General features: G+C 44.2%; 1 protein-coding gene across 1 annotated transcript in view; it reads left to right on the top strand.

The window, feature by feature from the left end:
* The window catches only part of GREB1 (growth regulating estrogen receptor binding 1), a 3935532-nt gene that overhangs the window by 1215613 nt on the left and 2701086 nt on the right, over positions 1–18833 (top strand). The window lies entirely within an intron of this gene.

Raw genomic sequence — 18833 nt, 5'->3', positions numbered from 1 at the left:
CTGCAAGGTGCATGGGACACTTTTATGGCACCCAGTGTCTGCCATAAAAGTGAAGTCTGCATGTGCTTTCCTCAGAAGTTTGTCTGCCGCCAGTCCGAATCTGTCTGCTAGCCTGAGTTGTTTGTTGGATACAAGAGTTAAATGGTCCATTGATATTTTCTTTTATATTTTACTACTGCTTTGTTGTGAGGTTACATGTCATCCAAAAAGGGCAAGTGGGAGTGTTGGAGACAAATTCCACATAAAGACACCCACGATCAATGTCTCTTCTGCTTAGGGCCCAACCACGACTATAAGTCTTGCCCTGTCTGTAAAGCTTTTGTCCCTAAGACCTTACATAGCCACCTTTCCTCTCTTAATATTTACCTTGAGAATCAGAGATTGAAAAGTTAGCTTGCAGCATTAAGTTGTGTATGTTGGGGTCTTCTGCTGAGCCTGCTATAAAAAAGGATAAGAAAGTTAGTCTTGAAGCTTCAGCTGCTCCTTCCCATATAGATAGCTCTCTTGAGGCCGATGAAGGCCCAGAGACCCGTCCAGATTTTGCCTTGGGTTCTAATGCGGGTAACACTTCAGAGGCCGCAAGGGATCCTGCCATCAGCACATCTTCAGAGGCTTTGGCAGACGTCTGCTTCAGACAAACAGGGGGAACCGAGGCTCATCATCTTAGTAAGGGAGGACGATCCAACGAACGTCATTGAATGTAGGCCTACGTCAGTTCCTCTACCTTTCACAGGGCTGATGTTCCTCTGAAAAAGAAGCAGAAAACCAAACATGTTTCTGCTCCTCAGGACCCTCCTGTTGATTCCCAAGCTTTCACACAAGGCTTGTTCAATGCCTTTCTGGAACTTAAACCTCCCTCAGGGGTTTCCTTTCCTAATTCTCTAACATCTTCACCACAGAAAAGGGTCAGAGTCCAGATTTCTTCTGAAAAGGAGGATTCCTGAGAGGATGAATCCTTGGCCTGTTCTGCTCAGATTACCTCCCCCATGGAGTATGCCTCCCCTGAGGAAGAGTTCAGTGCCACAGTCTCCTGGTGAAGACATCACCTTTAGGGAGACTATTGCCAGGATGAGGGAGTATTTTAAGTGGGACTGCTGTCAGGTTTCTGAGGTGCAGAAAAGGTACCATGACTTGCTTCAAATTGATTCTTCCTCTCCTTCTGCTCTGCCTCTGGTTTTACCAGTTTTTCTTGATGCCATTTCTTCTGCATCAAAGACTCCGGACTCTCAACCCCCTGCCCCTAAAAGGCCAGATAGGTTTTATAAGGTTTCAGAGGACTGTAAATTTCTTTATAAATGTCCATCAACAGATCCAGTTACTGTTCCTATGGCTGCTGATAAACCTGCTAGACTATTGCCATCCTCTTCTCTTCCCTTCAGATAAAGAGAGTAAGACCATGGAAAGATTGAGTAAAAAGGTGTATACCTCGGCCATCTTAGCTTTCTGTTCTATCAGTTACCAAACCCTGACCAGGTATGCTTTGGCTTTTTGTTCTCAGGCTATTCAGATTCATCTGAACCTTTCTGATTTGGAAGTTAAGTCACAGCTTTCAGCACTTTTGGGGGCTTCCTCCCAAGTGGCATGAGACTCCATTAAATGCAACTATGATGTAGCTGAAGTATATGCCAGAGTGGCTGCTGGCTGTGTTCTAAAGAGATACTCCTGATTGAGGCTTTGGCCAGTTCTTGATGAATTTAGGGCTAAATTACTGGATGCCCCCTTAGATAATAAGGCTTGTTTGGGGCTGCAGCAGCAGACTTGTTCAAGTCCTTGCAGGAGAAAGGCAAAGAATTAAAAGACCTAAAACACATCTTTGCATCTTCGGTTCCTAAATTCCCAAGGAATTACCCAGCTAAAACTCCTTTTGTTAGGAAACAATCTCACACTCCTCCTTCCAGAAGTAAGACAAGTGTTAAGAAACCTACTGCTTCCAAACCCTCTCAGTCTACTCTTGCTCAAACATAACTCTTTTTAGACAAGCCAGGTAGTCTGTGACTACCAACCATTTCTCAACCACTTCCCACTCTCTCTGCGGCTTTCTCTATCCCTTCCAGTCTGGAGCAAATTACTCAAGATTTGTGGGTCCTTTCTGTTATCCACAAAGGGTATTTCATGGTGTGAGAAACTCTTCCACCTTTCACTGGTATTCCTCATCCACCTTGAGAGCAATTACTAATTTTTCCACAGGTACTCCAGGTATTGCTATCCCAGGGAACTATGTAAGAAGTTTCACTGCACAAAAGAGGAAGAGGTTTCTACTCAAGGAGGTTTCTGGTTCACAGAAAAGATGGCCCTTGGAGACCCATTCTGGATCTTTCACACCTCAACACATTCTTGAAGGTTCCAACCTTCCGTGTGCTTTCTCATAGGTTCATAGGTTGGTACTAGGCTGTCAGCCCTAGGGCCTATACAAGCCTAGCCATAACAATTCCCTGGCTATTTCTTCTCACACTATTTACTTCCCTGGACCCCTGTCTAGCAGGGCGACTGACGTGATCCCCGGGGTGAATTTCCTTTCTCCCATCTAATAGTCAAGGTTCCTTTTGAAGAGGACCAAAGAGGCACTCTGCTTGACATGTATAGGCAATCTATTCCAGAGTCTGGGGAGTCTCTGGGTCAGGAACCTATCCCTCCAGCATGTTTTGTTTATTGTGGTGACAAGGTTTAGATCCCTGGAGCGTGTGGCTCTGAGGGATTGGGATTTCTTTAAGTGTAGCATGTCCAACAGCTCCGGGTTTGACATGGCCTTGTATGTTAAGCAAAGATCGCCTCTGAGTAGACGATATGCGACAGAGTATAGCTGGAGTTTTTTAAGGCGGTCAGCGTAGGGCATCTGCTTTAGGCCTGTGATTCTTTTAGTGAGGTATTTCTGTGGCCTTTCCAGTTGTTGCAGATGTCTTGAGAGGTACATACCAAACGGGGCATTGTATTCTATAATGGGTCTAATGAGGGATGCGTACAGTGGGACTTTGTATCCCCTCATCCTTCCACAAACTTTTATGGTATCCTGAGGCATCAAGGTTGCTTACCTTCACATTCCTGTTCATCCCCTTTTCAGGAAATATTTGCGTTTTCCATTGCTTCATCACATTTTCAGTTCTCTGCTTTGCCCTTTGGTCTCTGTACAGCACCAAGGGTATTTACAAAATGCTTGGCTTCTCTGTTAGCTTATTGCAGACTCCAGGGTATACAGATCTTTCCATATCTGGATGATCTCCTGCTCTAGGCACTTCTTCCAGAGACCTTGCAATAGACTCTCCATGTCACTATTTCCTTTCTTCAAAGGCTGAATTTCAGAATAAATTTCCAAAAATCTTTCCTCACTCCTTCACAAGATCACCTCTTCTTGGGATGCAGAATCCAGACAGATCTAATGTTGGCCTCCCTGCCCCCTCAGAAAATTCAGGCTCTAACCAAATTCTTCCAAGATCTCCTCCCTCTGCAGTCTCTTACATCCAAGGAGTTACTCCACCTTCTAGGGTTCATGGCATCTGCCATCCTCATGTTACCTATGGCCAAACTTCACATGAGGAAATTTCAGTGGTACCTCAAGTCAGTTTGGAGCCAGCATGCACACTCACTGGACTTTGTTGTGTGTCTTCTTCCTTGTCTGAAGAGGGAACTTCGTTGGTGGATTTAGCAAATTTCCCTTTCCTCTGCATCCTCCTCTTCCAATTCAGGAATTGTTGGCAGACACCTCAGACATGGGTTGGGGAGCAGCCTTTGCATCCTGGAAGGTTCAAGACCTTTTATCCCCTTCTCAAAGGTAGGAGCACATAAACATAAAAAAGATGAGAGCCCTGCTCTTGGCTGTACAGACCTTTCACTCTCTTTTTCATCCAGGCCCTGTAAAACTGTTTACAGGTAACACTACAGTTCTTTCGTATGTAAGCAAACAGGGTGGGACAAAGTCATACCTTCTGTGCAGGCTAGCCCTCATGGCATGGGAAATGGCAACTCAGTACTAGGTGTCCATTCAGGCAGCGTACACCTTTTCCAATCAGAATGTAGTGGCAGACTCTCTGAGCAGGTCCATGATTCAATCCCATGAATGGAAGCATCACAGGAATGTGTTTCTGGACATTCTCGACCAGTGGGATATTCATAAAGTAGATGTTCATCGTGTTTCACTGTTGCAGTCATTACGCTTGGGTTATCCTGCTAGCAGGCTAACCGCAGTCGGCCTGAATTCCAAAGTCCTGATCCAGTGTCGGTTGCTGTCGCCTCTTCCCTGATGTCAGTGTGCCAGGGGTATATAAGATGCAGCTGACGCTATTTTCTTCAGTCTTTCTTGCCACGTGGTGCCCGAAGCAAAAGCAGTTCACAAGTGCCAGTCGGCCGCCTCCTGAGATTTTTGAAATTGAATTTCAGATCCGAAGTCTTCAATAAAGCTAAGTACCCCATTGGGGAAACTTTTTCTTGCTCCAGACCCATGTCAGTAAAAGTTAACAATTGTATTTCTTGTGGGAAGCAAATACCTCATAAGGATTTTCATTCTTACTGTATTCCTTGCCTAGGCCCTGACCACGACATTGCTAGTTGTCGATTTTGTGCTAGATTCAACCAACACACTATTAAGTGTCGGTTTGACTTTGCTTTACATTACTTTGGCCGAAGGTTTAACTATATAATGCCGTCGGAACTACCAACGACCGGAGTCCATAAAAAGCGCAAGGACAAAGAAAAAGACAGGCATCCGAGGTCCAAAACCGATGACGAAGCCTCTTCTAGGCCAGTCGCCGGTTCGCCGGTTTTCAGTGAGGCGCATTCGCAGCCCCTGACACCCACTACCTCAGAGCCACAGGCCGCCTCAGACTCTCACGTGGAGACAGCTAGGCCTCTGGAAACTCAAGGTATTGGGTCTTCGGAAACAATTCCCTCAGATGGGTCTGGAGCCGCTGAGCAGGTATCGGCTTCTGAGGGTGTCTTCAGACCTACACAGCTTACTATCAAGACCACTTCAGCAAAGGCAAAGTCTAAAACATCTTTAAAGACAAAGAAACATGTACAGCATTCTCCTGGACAGTCATCCATGCCAAGGAAACAAATGCTCAAAATGGCCGAGGACCTAATTACTTTGATCAGGGGTTCCCATCCCCCTCCTGATGAAAGGCCTCGGCAAAACACTGATTATGACTCCTCTGACCAGGTTTCTATTTCTTCTGATTCCTCTTCAGAACAGGGATATTCTCTTCCTCACTATGAGGACTCTGATGCTGAATAAGGCAGTCGTCCAAGTAGGACTACTCTTCTGGGGAAACCCTGCATATCATGATAGAACATTTCCATTGGGAGAGCCAGGATTATTCAGAATCCAAGAAAAGGCTCAGAGACTTTCTTTTATTGCCCCAGCACAGGCCTCTGGCTATTCCCCCTGTACTAGATATTGTTGTTGATGTTTTTTCTGAATCCAGTTTGACTCCTGATTCTTTACCCCCTGCTCCAGTTAAGCCAGATAGGTACTACAGGGTTCCAGATTCTCATAAATCTCTTTATAAAAACCCTGCTGCTGATCCAGAAACTATTTCTCAGGGTCCCAAAGGGGTCAAGGCTTCCACTGCAAAAAACCCTGACTAACAAAATGCATCCATTTAATATATTTGTTTCCCTCCAGCACTGGACAGATGGGGGAAGAAAGTTTACACCTCTGCTACTTTAGCTGTAAGGACTTTAAACTGCCAGTTTCACATGCTTAAATATCAAAAATATTTAATGTCTTTGATAAAACAGAAAATGCTTACAAGCTCTGAATGTCCTGAGAACAAGGAAATGCAGGATTTATTGCATGCAGCTGAACAAGTGGGAAAGCATACTTTGCAATGTGGTTTTGATTCATTAGAGGCATCTTGCAGAGCCGCATTTACAGGTTCTGTCATTCGAAGGCATGCTTGGTTAAAAGAACAGAGTTTACTTGATCATGTTAAAGCAAAATTATTGGATGCTCCATTACAGCACGATACTTTGTTTGGTGTTAAGGCAGAAGAGGTGTTAAAGAAAATGGAGGATAAAGCAAAATCAATGCAGACAGTAAACGATTTCTTACAGGTTCAGCCACCTAGATTTAGCAAGAACTGGCCTTCTAAAAATTGGTCCTTACCAGTGTCAGACAGGCCACAAAGAGGCAGATACAGATGCCCAAGAGGCAGATGTCAGCCCCAAAGCTCATACAGACCTCAAACAATGGGGTGCTTCAGCCCCCAAAGGCGGAGAAGACAAATCACAACCTTGTAGGAAACAGTCCCAATGACTTTCCTCTACAATTACCAAGCACTTACCTTTTGGCAGCCCCCTTGGGGGGAAAACTAGCACTTTTCTCACAAAACTGGCACATGATCACCCAGGACAAATGGGTTCTGAATATTGTTTCTCAGGGTTAAAGGTTCCACTTTCACACCCTACCAAGGTCAAAAGGTATGCCAGACCTGCCGCACAATCAATGGGCAGAGGCACAAAAACAAATGTCTGCTCTCATGGACATGAGGGCTCTTTAGAAAGTACCACAGCAAGAGCAGGGGCAAGGATTTTACTCAAGACTTTTCTTGGTACCCAGAAAGGACAAAGCCTGGAGACCAATACTGGACGTGTCTATTCTAAATACTTTCCTGGACGTTCCAAAATTCAAAATGTTGACACTGCAGCAACTTCTACCCATGCTGGGCAAGAAGGCTTGGCCTAGTTACTTTGGACCTCAAAGAGGCATACTTGCATGTTCCAGTCAGACAATCGTGCAGAAGATACCTCAGATTCATAGCTGGCTCAATGCATTACCAATTTTCTGCATTGCCCTTTGGCTTATCTACTGTGCCCAGGGTCTCCACAAAATGTCTGGCACCAGTAATTGCATTTTGCAGACAAAAAGGAATTCAAATGTACCCCTACTTGGACGACTGCCTTATTCAAGCAGAGAACAGGGACATTCTACTAAAGCATCTGGCGTTTGTAAAAAGATTACTATTTTGCCTAGGGTACACAGTAAACGAAAAGAAATCAAAACTAGTGCCCTCTCAGGAGATAATATTCCTGGGTGCAAGCTTAAATACAAATTCCCCGATGGCTTATCTCACGCCAGACAAGCAAAGGTAACTGACTCATTACTTTCAAATGATGGCAACAAAGACGCAGTTACCTGCAAGAAAAATTTTGCAGGCTTTGGGCTTCATGGCATCCTGCATTCTGCTAATTCCATATGCAAGACTGCATATGAAGAAGCTACAATGGTATCTAAAAAGTGTTTGGACTCAACATTGCCACAGTCTGGAAACAATAATAACTCTTATCCCCTACCTGCAACAGGAGTTTCGATGGCGGGCACTAGCCTGTCACCACAACAAGGGACAGCCTTTCACTTTACCCACAGCCAAGCAGACACTAACAACAGATGCATCGGATTATGCCTGGGGGGCACACATGGCAGGAAAATGTATTCAGGGCACATGGCCCACAGACCAAATGCATCTTCATATCAATCAAAAAGAGATGCTAGCTGTACAGAATGCCCTGACAGCCTTCAAGGATCTACTACATCCAGGACAACTATTGCTAAAGACGGACAATACTATAGTTATGTGGTGCATAAACAAGCAAGGGGGCACGCATTCCTACCTCCTCTGCAGGCAAGCCATGACTTTGTGGAACACAGCACTGACCTAACAAGTACATCTGCAGGCACAATTCCTGCCAGGAAAGAAAAATACTCTGGCAGACGAACTAAGCAGAAACCTCATGGATCCTCACGAATGGAAACTAGATACACAGGTCTTCAGCATGATAACAAAGAAATGGGGATGCCCAGACATAGATCTTTTTGCCTCCCCTCAAAACTGCCAACTACAGAGGTTCTGCACAAGGACTTATCACTCACAAGCATGGAAAGTGGATGCTCTATCATTCAGCTGGAAAACCCTAACAGTTTATGCCTTTCCACCACTGCCTCTCCTCCCCAAGGTACTCCTAAAAGTCAGACAAGAGAAGCCAGAAATGATTCTGATCCCCAGACTGCCACGCCAGCACTGGTACCCAATCCTAAAGAGCTTGTCTCAAGGCCCAGCCTGGACTTTACCTCAAATTCCTCATCTTCTGACTCAACAAAACAATCAGATCCTGCACAGCCAACTCAGAACCTTAAATCTGGCTGCATGGCAAATAATGTAGCCACTCAGAACACACCTCTCTCTAAAGCTGTTTTGGATGTCATTTTGGAAGCCAGGAGGCCCAGCACCAGGAAATCTTATGCAGAAAAATGGAAGAGATTTGAACCACTTGTTGCAAACATTCCTCAGATTTTACAGTACCTAACTGAGATGCTGGACAAAGGCCTATCCTTCTCATCAATTAAAATCCATGCCTCTGCCATTTCAGCTCATTACAATACGGAACCTCCTATTTTCTCACATCCACTGCTAAGACAGTACCTCAGAGGGGCAAAAAACATAAGACCCCCCAAGGAGAGCACCAATACCTACATGGGACCTCAACTTTGTCTTGGAAAAGCTCACACTGCCTCCTTTTGAGCCAGCCAATACAGCTGATATAAAATTCTTATCATGGAAAACTGCTCTGCTCCTAGCAATAACTTCAGCAAGAAGAGTCTCAGAGTTACAGGCATTAATGGCAGTGGAACCTTTTATCATTTTTCATCCAGACAGGGTTTCTCTAAGGACAAACCCAACATTTATGCCAAGGGTAGTATCCAGTGTGGCTCTTAACCAAACCATTAATTTGCCAACATTTTATCCAAATCCCCAGAGTAAAGGGGAGAGACTTCTGCACTCTTTAGACATACACAGGCAGCTACGCTTCTACTTGGACAAAACAAAAGCTTTCAGAAAAACTGAGCAACTGTTTGTAGCATATGCTGCAGGATCACAAGGAAAGGCTATTTCAAAGCAGATTATTTCAAATGGATAGGACACTGCATTCGTTTCTGCTATGCTCAGCATGGCAAATCAGTGCCTAAGAATATTAGGCCACATTCTACCAGGGTAGCAGCCACTTCAGCAGCCTTTCTCAGAGGAGTACCAACCAAGGAAATTTTGGAAGCTGCAACTTGGAGTTCAGTGCACACTTTTACCAAACATTATCACTTACCTCTTAGCCACTCCGAATCCTATTTAGACCCAGCCGCCCTTCCTCAGCTTTGGGATTCAACCCAAGTGTAATGCCTGCAACAGTGAAATACGATGAACATAGTACAGTTGTGTACCTACCATAAATGTAGATGTTCGAGTGTATTCACTGTTGCAGTCCAGGTTACGCTCCCACCATCCCCCTTTCTTTTGCTGGGTCTTATCTGTACTTCTCTATTCTATACAATCTATGTAGTGTATTTGCTTGTAGATGAAGGTATTGTTTTATTTTACTGTATGTTTTTATAAGCAATATGTATTGCATATCTTCTTAGGGGCACCTGACATCTGGGGCAAGAAAAACTGAAGAAAATGGCATCAGCTGCATCTTGTATACCCCCGGTGCACTGACGTCAGGGAAAAGGTGACAGCAACCGATGCCGGACCATGACTTTGGAATTCAGGCCGACTGCGGGTAGCCTGCCAGCAGGATAACCCAAGTGTAATAACCGAAACAGTGAATACACTCGAACATCTACATTTATGGTAGGTACACAACTGTACTATCTCTTTGCCTCCCTTGTGAACAGACAACTTCCAAAGTTTTGTGCCAGATTTCCAGACCCTCTGGTGTGGAAGGTGAACATCCTTTCTTTCTCATGAAAGGGGATGTATCTCTATGTATTCCCCCTTTTCTCTTATTCAGAAAGTGCTGCTGAGGATTCTGCAAGACAAACCAAAAATCTTGTTGGTGACTCCCTTATGGACAAGACAACATTGGATGGATTGGCCTATTCCTCTGTGAAAGCTCATCTTTCAGCCATTTCTGCTTGTCGCCTTTATCTTCTTCTTTGGCCACTAAATTGGAGGTTAAATGCTTCTTTAAAGGCATCCTTCACATCAGACCTCCCAGAAAGCCTGTTCCTCCTCCTTGGGGTCTCAGTTTTGTCTTGAAAAACTCACTGTGGCTCCATTTGAACCTGCAGCTACAGCTTCCATGCAACACTCTTCTTGGAAGACATTAGCTATCGCTTCAGCCAGGAGGGTGTCTGAACTTCAGTCTTTGATGGCTTCTCCCCCCTTCCTGGTTTTCCATAAGGACAGTGTTTCCTTGTGTACTAATCCTTCTTTTATGCCCAAGGTTGTGAATGACTTGTCACTTAACCAGTCTATTCATTTGCCCACTTTTTTCCCTCTCTGCAATCATCTAGTGAGAAAGTTCTAAACACCTTGGATGTGCATAGACAACTCAGATTTACTTAGATTAAACCAAGGCTATCAGGAAATGTAAAACTAAGGCTATTAGAAAATCTTATCAGCTGTTTGTTTCTTTCCATCCCAGGGCTCTGGGATTGCCTGTGTCCGAGCAGACTATTTCCTCTTGGATTTTTAAAGCAATTTCCTTTTGTTGTTATTCATGGTAAGAGCCTTTCTACTCCAGCAAAGGCTCATTCTACGAGAGTTGTAGCTTCTTCTGGTGCTTTTTTTCAAAGGTTTGGATACTAACACCATCTTGGAAGAAGCTACTTGGTCTTCTGTTTATACCTTTACTAAACACTATAAACTGGGATGGCATCTCCAAATCTACAGCTGGTTTTGCTAGAGCAATTCTCCATTTTTTTTTTAAATTTGCTTCTGCTCCTTCCCTCTCCCTTTCTTCTTCTTCATGAGCTTTGGTCCTCTCCCTCATGTTAAGAATACTGCAACATAAGAATAGAAGGATGTAGAAAAGTTATGTAAAATCTTATCATAACCGTAGATGTCCTTCTCTTCTCTGTTGCAGTATTCTATCCCTCCCACCTTTCTCCCTGGTGCTTGCCTTTTCCCAGGGTGTATGCTTATCTCCTTTGTTCCATAGGCTGGTGTTCTTACTGGAGCATTTAGCTCTGAGGATGGTACATGCAGACGTCACTTTTATGGCCCATGCCTGCTGCTGGCTTACATTGACCCCCATATACCTTGCAGAAGTTAAAGTCTTTTATATACTGGCTGAACATTGTGACTACCTTTGGCAATAAATCCCTTATGTTAAGAAAACTGCAACATAGAAGAGAAGGACATCTATGGTTATGGTAAGATTTTACACAACTATTCTTTCCATTGTTGGTTACTGTGACCCATCACTGGCACTAAAGGAAAAGACTTCTCCACTTCCCATGAAATCATCTTTTTGTTACGTAAGAAAAAGACAGAAGTCACCCTTTCTGAAAATGATAACTGTCATGCCATTGCCAGTCATGGTAGGTACCTTGACAAGTTAGAGTCCGTTTCTATTAATCCCAATATCCTAATTTTAAGTGACTTTAATTTTCTGTCCATCATTTGGGAGTGTTACACAGCTAGCAGTAAGTGTGTCTGGTGTTTTGCAGATTTCATTAATATCAGCTTCTTAGATCAAATTGTCCAACTTCCAAGGAGAGGAAGCAGTCGAAGTGACCTTGTGCTTACAAATGCTGCCTACTAATGTTATCTGGTCCTTGATCAAATCAAAAGATAAAAGGTTCACACAGACAAACCATTCAGTACAAACTGCAAGAAAAACCCATCCAAACTAGAGTTTTAAATGCATGATATCTTAAACCTCCCGCAGTGGTGGCCCATGAGATATGTGCAAGTGACCCCCTTAAGGACAGCAAGTGTTTCAGATACAAGTCTTGTGAATGCCCATAACTTTTTTACTTTTTAAGTTATTTATGGTTACATTCAGGCCAATAAAGCCCAACCCCCACTAGCTGTGGACATGCATATTTCAGCCTTTTTATTGACCTCATCAGCACAGCATAAGTGGATATCTTGGATATAATTGAGAAACACAGGGTCTTTCTCCCCTGCAGTGGACATGCACATCCTCCCCTGCCAGTGCCATTGACCTTGCAAGCTTTTAATTAAAGCTGGGTTGCCTGGGCTGTAGTCAGAACTGTATCCTTCTTTCTTAGCTCTGGCAAAATGTATGCATATTCCCCCCATGCCTGTTTGGGATTTCTCCCAATGCATTGGTGTTCTCCATCCCAGGCATAAGCTGACTGAGTGGCTGTCCCAAACTGTCTGTAGACATTAGTCTTACCCTTTCCCTTATCGTCTGGGTTATGGCTGAAAAGAGTCAGAGACAGATGAATGTACTTAGGCAGTTAGCAAATAAATAAATTAAAATTCCTACATTGTCAAGTCCTTCAGAATGATGAAGGGCCTATTGCCTTAGTCTAAATACAGCTGTCTTTCCATTAAGAAATGTCAAAATATTTTTGGCCAGAAATATGTAGATTATTGGCTTACTGCAAGGGTAAGCAATGCCTTTAGTAAAAACACAAATCTTGTTCCTCCTTCTCCTAAAAAGACACATAACCTGTACAAGGCATACCAAGAATTAAATGTGCCTTTAGTGAAGGGCCGTCTCCTATAGCGTTTATATTACAAAATAAACCAAAAATATCCATTTGGTATCATGTTTTTGAAATGTTGTGGAAACATACGCCTTTTGCATGTCACTTTAGTACTTAGGCCCTGCATGATAGAAGCAGCAGAAAAACTAAGGGTGCCAAAACTTCAGCACTTTTTTGCCACTGAAGAGTCCACTCCTCTTTAGCCTTTGGGAGATCAGCCATCAGCTAACGCGCCTTCACCGAAGGGCAGATAAGTATCCCATTGGGGACTACCTTCCATACTGATACATTTGAGAAAACATTTATTATTTTATTCAAAAGTTTTTGATTATTTTCTGTGATTGTTTTTTTTCCGCAGACTATTTCTGTCAGGGTGCTTGCGGAAATTGGGCTACTGTTGGCCGAAGGAGGAGAAGAGGCGGAAGGCATGGTCGAAGGCAGGAAGAGAGGAGAAAGGCTAGGACTGTGGTAGTAAGGGTCGGTACTTTGAATATTGGCAGTATGGCAGGTATAGGGAGAGAGCTAGCTGATATGATGGACAGAAGGAAGGTTGGTATATTGTGTGTGCAAGAGACCAGATGGAAGGGGAGTAAGGCTAGATGTATCGGAGGTAGGTACAAATTGTTTTATCATGGTGTGGATGGGAGGAGAAATGGGGTAGGAGTTATCCTGAAGGAACAGTATGCTAAGAGTGTTTTGCAGGTGAAAAGAGTGTCCGATAGATTGATGTTTATGAAGCTGGAAGTAGATGGTGTAATGATGAATGTTGTTAGTGCATATGCTTCACAAGTTGGGTGTGCGATGGATGAGAAAGAAAAATTTTGGAGTGAGTTGGATGAAGTGGTGATGACTGTACCCAAGGGTGAGAGAGTGGTGATTGGAGCAGATTTCAATGGGCATGTTGGTGAAGGGAACAGAGGGGATGAGGAAGTGATGGGTAGGTATGGTGTTAAAGGAATGCAGAAGGTCGGATGGTAGTGGATTTTGCGAAAAGGATGGACATGGCTGTGGTGAATACGTATTTTAACAAGAGGGAGGAGCATAGGGTGACATACAAAAGTGGAGGAAGATGCACACAGGTGGATTATATCTTATGTAGGAGGGCCAGTTTGAAGGAGATTGGAGGCTGTAAAGTGGTGACCGGGGAAAGTGTAGTTAGGCAGCATAGGATGGTGGTTTGTAGAATGATGTTGGTGATCAAGAAGAGGAGGAGGAGTGTGAGGGCAGCACCAAGGATCAAATGGTGGAAATTGAAAAAGGGTAATTGTGAGGTGGAGTTCAGGGATGAGTTAAGACAGGCACTGGGTGGCAGTGAAGAGTTACCAAATAGCTGGGTAACTACAGCAGAGCTAGTAAGGGAGATGGCTAGAAAGGTGCTTGGTATGACATCTGGACAGAGGAAGGACGACAAGGAGACATGGTGGTGGAATGAGGAAGTACAGGAGAGTAGGGTGGGATGTTGGCATAATGGTGAAGGTGTTTACCTTATTAGCACAAGGTGCAGGGTTTGATTCTCACATGGGGTAATTAGCTAGGCTTAAAATGGCCCACAAGGGCAGTTAGCCTAGTATGAAACTATAAACCTATACAGAGAAAGAGGTTGGCAAAGAAGAAGTGGGATTGTCAGAGAGATTAAGAAAGTAGACAGGAGTATAAGGAGATGAGGTGCATGGCAAAGAGAGAGGTGGCGAAGGCTAAGGATAAGGCATATGAAGAGTTGTACAAAAGGTTGGACACTAAGGAGAGAGAAAAGGACCTGTACTGATTGACTAGACAGAGGGACCAAGCTAGGAAAGATGTGCAGCAGGTAAAGGTGAAAAAGGATAATGAGGGAAACATACTCACAAGCAAGGAGAGTGTGTTGAGGAGATGGAAAGAGTACTTTGAGGGGTTGATGAATGAAGAGAATGAGTGGGAGAGAAGGTTGGATGATGTGGGGATAGTGAATCATGAAGTACAATGGATTAGCAAGGAGGAAGTAAGGATAGCTATGAAGAGGATGAAGAATGGAAACACTGCTGGTCCAGATGACATACCTGTGGAAGCAGTGGAGTTTTTAACCAGATTGTTTAATGAAATCTTGGAAAGTGAGAGGATGCCTGAGGAATGGAGAAAGTGTTTTAGTACCGATTTTTAAGAATAAGGGTTATGTGCAGAGCTGTAGTAACTACAGAGGGATTAAATTGATCAGTCACAGGATGAAGTTGTGGGAAAGAGTAGTGGAAGCTAGGTTAAGAAGGGACATGATGATTAGTGATCAGCAGTATGGTTTCATGCAGGGAAAGAGCACTACAGATGCGATGTTTGCTCTGAGAGTGTTGATGGAGAAGTACAGAGAAGGTCAGAAGGAGCTGCATTGTGCTTTTGTAGACATAGAGAAAGCATATGACAGGGTGGGTGCCTAGAGAGGAGTTGTGGTATTGTATGAGGAAGTCAGGAGTGTCAGAGAAATATGTAAGAGTGGTACAGGATATGTACGAGGGTAGTGTGACAGCGGTGAGGTCTGCGGTGGGAGTGACGGATGTGTTTAAGGTGGAGGTGGGGTTACATCAAGGATCAGCTCTGAGCCCTTTCTTATTTGCAATGGTGATGGACAGGTTGACAGACAAAATCAGACAGGAGTTCCCGTGGACTATGATGTTTGCAGATGACATTATGATCTGTAGTGAGAGTAGGGAACAGGTGGAGGAGACTCTGCAGGGATGGAGATATGCTCTAGAGAGAAGAGGAATGAAGGTCAGCAGGACTAAGACAGAATATATGTGTGTGAATGAGAGGGAGGATAGAGGAATGGTGAGGATGCAAGGAGTAGAGGTGGCGAAGTTAGATGAGTTTAAATACTTGGGATCAGTAGTTCAGAGTAACGGTGAGTGTGGAAGAGAGGTGAAGAAGAGAGTACAGGCAGGATGGAGTGGATGGAGAAGAGTGTCAGGAGTGATTTGTGACAGACGAGTACCAGTAAGAGTGAAAGGGAAGGTCTACAAGAGGGTAGTGAGACCAGCTATGTTATATGGGTTGGAGACAGTGACATTGACAAAAAGGCAGGAGTTTGAGCTGGATGTGGCAGAATTAAAGATGTTAAGATTTGCACTGGGAGTGATGAGGGTGGACAGGATTAGGAGTAAGTATACTTGAGGGTCAGCCCAGGTTGGAAAGTTTGGAGACAAAGCCAGAGAGGAGAGATTACGTTGGTTTGGACATGTGCTGAGGAGGGATGCTGAGTATATTGGGAAAAAGATGGTAAAGATGAAGCTACCAGGTAACAGGAAAAGAGGAAGGCCTAAGAAAAGATTTATGGATGTGGTGAGAGAGCCATGCAGGTGGTTGGTGTGACAGAGCAAGATGCAGAGGACAGGAAGAAATGGAAACAGATCATTCGCTGTGGTGACCCCTAACGGGAACAGCCGAAAGAAGAAGAAGAAAAAAAATTTCTGTCAGAAACTAAGCTGTTTTTACTATGGTTCTCTGAAGAGAATCCTGGGAAAATAATTACTTTTTATTAGAAAACATTTGTATTATTGCGTTTATATTACCCTATCATACGATTTAAATAGCGAACACTATTTCATCGTACCTAAAATATCTAAACCACAAAATATCAAACATGCAGAACAGCAAATTTTTTCCCAGGGAAAAAATCCACTGTTCCGAAACAAAAACACACAACACAAGCACACCAAAATAAATAAACCACACACATACACTTAACAAAACCATAATTCTAACCCTACACTACTACCTATCCACTCACCTTAACCCAACCCTAACCCTAAAGTCCCTAACTACCGCACACTCACCTTACCCGCTTCCTAACCCTAAAGTCCCTAACTACCGCACACTCACCTTACCCGCTCCCTAACCCTAAAGCCCCTAACTACCGCACACTCACCTTACCCGTTCCCTAACGCTAAAGTCCCTAACTATCACACACTCACCTTACCCCGATCCTTTCCCACACATGTTCATCGTGTTTCACTGTTGCAGTCATTACACTTGGGTTATCCTGCTGGCAGGCTACCCGCAGTCGGCCTGAATTCCAAAGTCTAGGACCGGCGTCGGTTGCTGTCGCCTCTTCCCTGACGTCAGTGCGCTAGGAGTATAAAAGATGCAGCCAACACCATTTTCTTCTGTCTTTCTTGCCGCGCGGTGCCCGAAGCAAAAGCAGTTCGCAAGTGCCGGTCGGCCGACTCCTGAGATTTCCAAAAGCGAATTTCAGATCCGAAGTCTTCATTAAAGCTAAGTACCCCACTGGGGAAACTTTTTTCTTGCTCCAGACCGATGTCAGAAAAAGTTAACAATTGTATTTCTTGTGGGAAGCAAATACCTCATAAGGATTTTCACTACTGTATTCCTTGCCTAGGCCCTGATCACAATGTTGCTAGCTGTCGGTTTTGTGCTAGATTTAACCAACGCACTATTAAGCATCGGTACGATTTTGCTTTTCATTACTTTGGCCAAAGATTCAATTATATAATGCCATCAGAACAACCAATGACCGGCGTTTCTAAAAAGCGCAAGGAAAAAGAAAAGGACAGGCATCCGAGGTCCAAAACCGACGACGAGGCTTCCACTAAGCCAGTCGCCGGTTTGCTGGTTCTCAGTGAGGCGTTTTCACAGCCCCTGACACCCGCTACCTCAGAGCCACAGGCCACTGACGACTCCCACGTGGAGCCAGCTAGGCCTCTGGATACTCAAGGTATTGGACACTCGGAAACTATTCCCTCAGATGGGTCCAGAGCCGCTGAGCAGGCATCGGCTTCTGAGGGTGTTTTCAGACCTACACAGTTATATGTAAAGCCTACTTCAGCTTCCAAAGCAAAGACTAAAGCAGCTCTAAAGACAAAGAAACAAGCACAGTATTCTCCTGGACAGACTTCCATGCCTAAAAAAAACAGATGCTCAAAGTGGCCGAAGACCTAATTACCTTGATGAGGGGTTCCCATCCCCCTCCTGACAAGAGGCCTAGGCAAGAGACAGAATATGAATCTTCAGATCAGGTTTCCATTTCCTCTGACTCCTCCTCTGAACAGGAATACTCTCTCCCGCCTTATGAGGATTCTGATGCTGAAGAATCTATCCCTTCAACCTCCCCGCCTGAGGATTATTCTTTTGGGGAAACCCTGCATACCATGAGGGAGCACTTCCACTGGGAGAGCCAGGACTATTCAGAATCTAAGAAAAGGTTTAGAGATTTTCTTTTACTACCTCAGCACAGGCTTCTGGCTATTCTTCCTGTGTTAGACATTGTAGATGATGTATTTTCAGAATCTGGCCTTTCTCCTGACTCTTTACCCCCTGCCCCTGTTAAACCAGACAGATACTAGAGGATTCCAGATTCACATAAATTTCTTTATAAAAACCCTGCTGCTGATCCAGAAACTATTTCTCAGGGTCCCAAAGGGGTCAAGGTTTCTACTGCAAAAAACCCTATCCCCTCTGATAGGGATTCAAGGGCGCTAGACAGATGGGGAAAAAAGGTTTACATTTCTGCTACCTTGGCTGTGAGGGCTTTAAACTGTCAATTTCATATGCTTAAATATCAGCAATACTTAATGTCACTGCTAAAACAGAAAATGTTGTCAAATTCTGATTGTGCAGAAAATAAGGAAATGCAGGATTTATTGCATGCTACTGAACAAGTGGGAAAGCATACATTGCAATGTGGTTTTGATTCTTTGGAGGCCTCTTGCAGGGCCGCAGTTATGGGTTCTGTCATTAGGAGGCATACTTGGTTAAAGGAACAGAACCTGCCTGATAATGTTAAAGCAAAATTACTAGATGCTCCATTACAGCATGATACTTTATTTGGTGTTAAAGCAGAGGAGGTGTTGAAGAAAATGGAGGACAAAGCGAAATATATGCAAACAGTAAAGGATTTCTTACAGGTACAGCCACCCAGATTTACAGGAACTGGCCTGCAAAGAATTGGTCCTTTCCAGCGTCAGACAGGCCACAAAGAGGCAGATACAGACACCCCAGAGGCAGATCCCAGCCCCAAGGCTCATACAGACCTACACAGTGGGGCGCTTCTACCTCCAAAAGTGGAGAAGACAAATCACAGCCATACAGTAAACAGTCCCAATGACTTCCCTCTGCCAGCACCAAGCACTTACCATTTGGCAGCCCCCTTAGGGGGAAAACTAGCACTTTTTTCTCAAAATTGGCACATGATCACCCAGGACAAATGGGTCTTGAATATAGTATCCCAGGGCTACAGGTTCCACTTTCACACCCTGCCAAGGGCAAAAGGTATGCCAGACCTGCCACACAATCAATGGGCAGTGGCACAAAATTAAGTTTCATCCCTCATGGACATGAGGGCCAATCAGTGAGTACCACAGCAAGAGCAGGGACAAGGATTTTACTCAAGACTTTTCTTGGTACCCAG

Source organism: Protopterus annectens, chromosome 1.part1, assembly GCF_019279795.1.
Source record: "Protopterus annectens isolate FY-2018-M chromosome 1.part1, PAN1.0, whole genome shotgun sequence".
Classification (NCBI taxonomy): domain Eukaryota; kingdom Metazoa; phylum Chordata; order Ceratodontiformes; family Protopteridae; genus Protopterus; species Protopterus annectens.
This window is presented reverse-complemented; position numbering and strand designations above follow the sequence as displayed.